The sequence below is a fragment of the Eleutherodactylus coqui genome, chromosome 13, assembly GCF_035609145.1.
Source record: "Eleutherodactylus coqui strain aEleCoq1 chromosome 13, aEleCoq1.hap1, whole genome shotgun sequence".
NCBI classification, from domain to species: domain Eukaryota; kingdom Metazoa; phylum Chordata; class Amphibia; order Anura; family Eleutherodactylidae; genus Eleutherodactylus; species Eleutherodactylus coqui.
The window spans coordinates 20,714,028-20,720,159 of record NC_089849.1 but is presented as its reverse complement, the minus strand read 5'-3'; positions in this window follow the sequence as shown (position 1 = coordinate 20,720,159).

Here is a 6,132-nt window from a genome sequence, read left to right as displayed (position 1 = left end):
GCCACAAGTGTGCCTGTTTCACTGCCCAGAGACAACAAATGTGCCCGCTTCACTCTCCGGGGGCCACAAGTGTGCCTGCTTCACTGCCCCGGGGCCACAAGTGTGCCTGCTTCACTGCCCAGAGACCACAAATGTGCCCGCTTCACTCTCCGGGGGCCACAAGTGTGCCTGCTTCACTGCCCGGGGGCCACAAGTGTGCCTGTTTCACTGCGCAGAGACCACAAATGTGCCCGCTTCACTCTCCGGGGGCCACAAGTGTGCCTGCTTCACTGCCCAGGGGCCACAAGTGTGCCCGCTTCACTGCCCGTAGACCACAAGTGTGCCCGCTTCACTACCCGGGAAAGCCGGAAATGTGCCCGCTTCACTGACTGGTGGCCACAAGTGTGCCTGCTTCACTTCCTGGGGTCCACAAGTGTGCCTGTTTCACTGCCCAGAGACCATAAGTGTGCCCACTTCACTGCCCGGTGGCCACAAGTATGCCTGCTGCACTGCGGCCTACCATGAGTGCCACGTTTACTGCATTACCCTGTTACTCCTGCAGGGCGCCTTGATTCGGGCGTATTTGTGTGCGCCGTACGCGGAGAATAGAACACATTGATTTCACGGGGTTTGCTCTCCTTTCCTTTTTGTGCTCTACGTTCTTTCGCATTTGCGCACCAAAGGTCCCCATAGACTTCTATCTGGTCTATGGGGAATGCGTAGAGGCACACGCATGACGCAATTGGATGTGAAGTACGCTGCGCAATTCCGTGAGAATAAAAAAAAAACACATCTGGAACTTTCTAGACTAAATAGCCATTTATATCACGATGTGTTCGTGTGCTGCGCAAATTAACGTGCCCTGCGAGCGCAAAAAGTACTGTAAAGTACGCCTATAAGCACACAAAATAGACGTCCATAGTGCAAAAGCGCCTACAGCCATGTGGAGGAGCGCTCGGTGTATTCACAAGGCCTGCTTCACATGGGAGGAGGCGTTCTTGCACGTGAATCAGTGCAATGTATTTGCGCTATGAGCGAGGGTTTTCTACCCGTGTATCAACACACTTTACTATACTTTTTGCGCACGCTGGGCGTGTTCATTTGCGTGCGGCAGACAAATACGCCCCGATTTAAATGGTTATTTAGTCTAATCAGTCTCAGATGTGCTCTTCTTCTCTTGCGCCTACCATCATACACACACACCCTCCCCACACGCATAGACTACTATGGGGACCTTTGGTGTGCAAATACACACAAGAGTAAAGCATGCGGTGTTTTATTTCACAAGCGTGAAAAAAAAGAACTGAGAACGAACCTATTGGAACCTCTACGTATAGCCCCCTGCACACGGGTGGAAATTCCGCGGCAGAATTTCCCGCATAATTTCCGCCCATGGAAGCTGCCATAGGATTGCGTTAGAAAAAAGAGTTAACTGGCCATCAGCTTATAACAGCATTTTTCAAATGTCGCAGAGCAGAGATCTGCAATGTTTCCCCGAAAATAAGACCCTGTCTTATATTAATTATTGCCCCAACAGAGGCACAGTCTTATTTTCTGGGGGTGGGGTGGGCGGTGTTCTTTATAGTTACCTGGCCAGCGGCATCCCGATGGTCTCCGGCAACGCTGCGACAAACTGCAGAGTCCACCCCGTCTGCTATCTCAGGAGCCAATCACAGCCGGCGCTCGATTAGCCAATCACAGCAATTCAGTGAACGTGTCAGCCTGCAGGGGAACTTTTTCTCTGGTGACAGGGATTTGAAATCCCCGCCTCCAACGAGAGATTATTCTGATTGGCTGAGTGACAGCTTGCTGAGCCAATCAGAGCAATCGGCCTGCTTCACAAGGTCCCGACAGCGGCGCTAGGTGAGTATTCATTTTTTTCTTTTATCAGCAGCCAATACGCTGGCATAACGCACGCCGGCGCTGCTAAAACTGAGCGGAATCTGCAGTAAACGCAACGTTGAAAAAAGCGCTGCATTTCTGCAAACGCCTGTGGGAGGGCGGCCTTAGTCCTGATGAGGAAAATCGTCTTGATGTTTTGGGAGGAGCTCATTAAGCTTGATGATCTAATTGACACTGCATCAACTTCTGCTGCAATATCTACTAGTGTTCTGACTTCTAGTAACATAAGATATAATGATCCAGGGGCATGGCCAGCAGAAAGATCTGATGATCTGAGATAAGATATTGTTGGTGTTGGGTTTGACACTATTCAAAAATTCTCTAATAAATTCCCATACTGGGCAAAAAAATTAAAAAAAACCTTCCTTTACTTGAAAACAACAAATATAAAAACAAGTAAGACATTTCCACATGAGTGGATGATATGGAGTGGGTCAAAAGAGTCTCTTCACTGTCTGTCATGTAGGAAGGACTCCATATGACCCAGTGACAGGCCCTTTATTCCAATAGATAATGCAACGAGCTTTGGCTTACAACTGAGTCTTTTTCAAGCTTGAAATAACTGGATCATATGGACCTGTCACTGGATCATATGGACCTGTCACTGGATCATATGGACCTGTCACTGGGTCATATGGACCTGTCACTGGGTCATATGGACCTGTCACTGGGTCATATGGACCTGTCACTGGGTCATATGGACCTGTCACTGGGTCATATGGACCTGTCACTGGGTCATATGGATCTGTCACTGGGTCATATAGACCTGTCACTGGGTCATATAGACCTGTCACTGGATCATATGGACCTGTCACTGGATCATATGGACCTGTCACTGGGTCATATGGACCTGTCACTGGGTCATATGGACCTGTCACTGGGTTATATGGACCTGTCACTGGATCATATGGACCTGTCAGTGGATCATATGAACCTGTCACTGGATCATATGGACCTGTCACTGGGTCATATGGACCTGTCACTGGATCATATGGACCTGTCACTGGATCATATGGACCTGTCACTGGATCAAATGGACCTGTCACTGGATCATATGGACCTTTCACTGGATCATATGGACCTTTCACTGGATCATATGGACCTGTCACTGGATCAAATGGACCTGTCACTGGATCATATGGACCTTTCACTGGATCATATGGACCTGTCACTGGGTCATATGGAGTCCTTTATCACTGATTTCTACCCAATTTTGAGTGGATAATACAAGGCTGTACTGGACTAAGGGTGCACTCATCTGAGGCACCCCTGTGAAGGAAGTTCTTCACTAGAGATGAGCGAGTATACTCGCTAAGGCACTACTCGCTCGAGTAATGTGCCTTAGCCGAGTATCTCCCCACTTGTCCCTAAAGATTTGGGGGCCGGCGCGGCTGAGAGATCCTCCCCGCTCTCCCCCGCCGCTCCCCGCCCCCTGCCGGCCCCCGAATCTTTAGGGACGAGCGGGGAGATACTCGGCTAAGGCAAGCGAGTAGTGCCTTAGCGAGTATACTCGCTCATCTCTGTTCTTCACTAATTCCATGCCATCTGGGTATTCTCTGAAGCGCTGGGATTTATTCTATAGGGTTTGACTTATTCTATATTAGATTTTATAATTAGTGACATAAAAATGAGATTTTCCGCAGTTGATAAAATCTGCGACTTCTTTGGCCCGGGCTCGAACTTTATGGATATTGAAAACGAAGAAATGAAACATAAACAGTCCAGTCCAGAGGTACGAGAAAGATTTGGATGAGGATTTATAAAATCGTTTTAATGAAGAGACGCGCCCATTGTGTCAACTTCACGCTATTTACACTTTTAACTTTCAAAGGACATTTGTACATTTCTGTTCGGCACTTCTGCACCATATCAGTCACAGAGGCCTCTGCAGAACGGTCCTTCAGTAGACGTGCGAATACGTTAAAAACATGGCAGAGGAGCTCCACATAGTAAGAGAGGCGGAACAAGTTGGCATGGCTGGCAATAGAAAATGTATTGGTGAGAGCGGTAGATTTTTCAGATATGATAAACCAATTTGCTCAAATGAAAGCTCGCAAAAAGCTGTGTACTGATTGGACTACTTCTGGGTCGCTCACTTCGCAGTTTGTATTCTCTGCACACTTCACTAATAAAATAACTTTCTTATTTCTTGTTTGATTTTTTTCGCTTTGACTAAAACACCCAGAGTACCGTAACAAAGTTTTTAGGTGGGTAGCTAGGGGAAGGGCTAGGAGGGCAGGCTGTGACGAGGGGGCCCCGGTTGGTATTCTGGTAAGGAGGCCCCTGAAAAAATGTACACATTGTGTGATCCGCTCGGGGGTTTCCATGAGAGCTGCTGAAAACAGCGCTGTGTTGGAATCTCTGGATGGAAACAAACAGAGCCATTCATTTGTATCGTGAAGCGGAGACGTCTTCGGGGTGCAATTTACATGGTCCTCGATTGTTTCCATTATATATGGACTATAGAATAGCGCAGTCAACTGTTATTCTATACTCCGGATATAGCGGAAACAATAGTGACCCTTGTAAAGCCCACCCCAAAGACGTGTCCATTTTGCAACGGAAGTGAATGGCCCTGTTTGGTTCCGTCTAAGGATTCCGTCACAGCGCTGTTTTCAGCAGCTCTCACGGAAACCCGAGATATCACACAATAATGCTGCGTGAACACTTTTAGATGGGACGAATGTTGGGCAAGCAATGCCCGACACTCATCCCCGCACATACTCGCTCCCGTGCTGCTGCATGGGAGCTTGTATCCCTGGGTCAGGGCGGGGCGACAGGAACAGATTTCAGTTCTCGCTCTTCCCCACCCCTCTCCATTCAGTTAACATAGTGGACGTTCAATACTGAACGGCTGCTATTTACACTGCACTGTCATAGTAAAACTCATCGTTTATGCAGGGGCTTAAGTTGAAGAAAATGCATATAATGTGCATTCATGATGGAATGTTCTTCAGACCATTTATTTCATTATTCTACATTGCACAACACCATAGCGGATGGCGGTACTGTACAAACTAATGATAAGTGTGGTGTTCCTGTGGGCAGCACATCGTAATAGGAGCATTCTAATGACTGAGCATTCTGATGTTATAGCATTCCATTAGTCCTTTTATTGATTCAACCAGTAAATTGTATTCACTTATATGTAAGGAGGATGAAAATGTGTAGTTGGGTAAATGCTAAGGCCTCCTTCACACAGGTGGCATGGCATCGCCGCGAGAAAATCGCAGCAATATCGCATCACTGGTCAGTGCGATATCACCGCTGTTTCTCGCGGTGATACCGCGACTTTGTAGCTTGATAGTATAAGCCCTACCCCAAAGTAAAAAAGTATACATCACCTTAGAAGCGCTGTTAAAGGGGTTGTCCCGCGGCAGCAAGTGGGTCTATACACTTCTGTATGGCCATATTAATGCACTTTGTAATGTACATTGTGCATTAATTATGAGCCATACAGAAGTTATAAAAAGTTTTATACTTACCTGTTCCGTTGCTGGCGTCCTCGTTCCCATGGAGCCGACTAATTTTCGCCCTCCGATGGCCAAATTAGCCGCGCTTGCGCAGTCCGAGTCTTCTGCAGTCTTCTATGGGGCCGCTCGTGTAGAATGCCGGCTCCGTGTAGCTCCGCCCCGTCACGTGCCGATTCCAGCCAATCAGGAGGCTGGAATCGGCAATGGACCGCACAGAAGCCCTGCGGTCCACGGAGACAGAGGATCCCGGCGGCCATCTTCAGCAGGTAAGTATGAAGACGCCGGACCGCCGGGATTCAGGTAAGCGCTGTGCGGGTTGTTTTTCTAACCCCTGCATCGGGGTTGTCTCGCGCCGAACGGGGGGGGGGTTAAAAAAAAAAAAAAACCCGTTTCGGCGCGGGACAACCCCTTTAAGCGCTGCTGCAGCTTCCTCCCGATCCCCGGGGATTGAAAAATTCCTGCCTCCTGGAAGTGCTGACTGTGATTGGTTTATGTTGAGCCAATCAGAGCCAGCGCTCAATGACTGGCTGTGATTAGTTCATCGATCACTGGCTGCGATTGGCTAAGCGTCAGCCAATCTGAGGCAGCGCTTCCAGAAGGCCGGGGTTTTGCAATCTCCGGCCAGAGGAGGTAAAGAAGAATAGTGCTGGGGAGAAGATGCGGCCGGGCTGACAGTGCTTCTAAGGTGATGTATACTGTTTTTTTTATTTTTGCCTGCAGTTAGGGCTTTGGTTATGACTTTAACAGTAGGATTTCCTAGTGTCAAAGTTGCATCGCA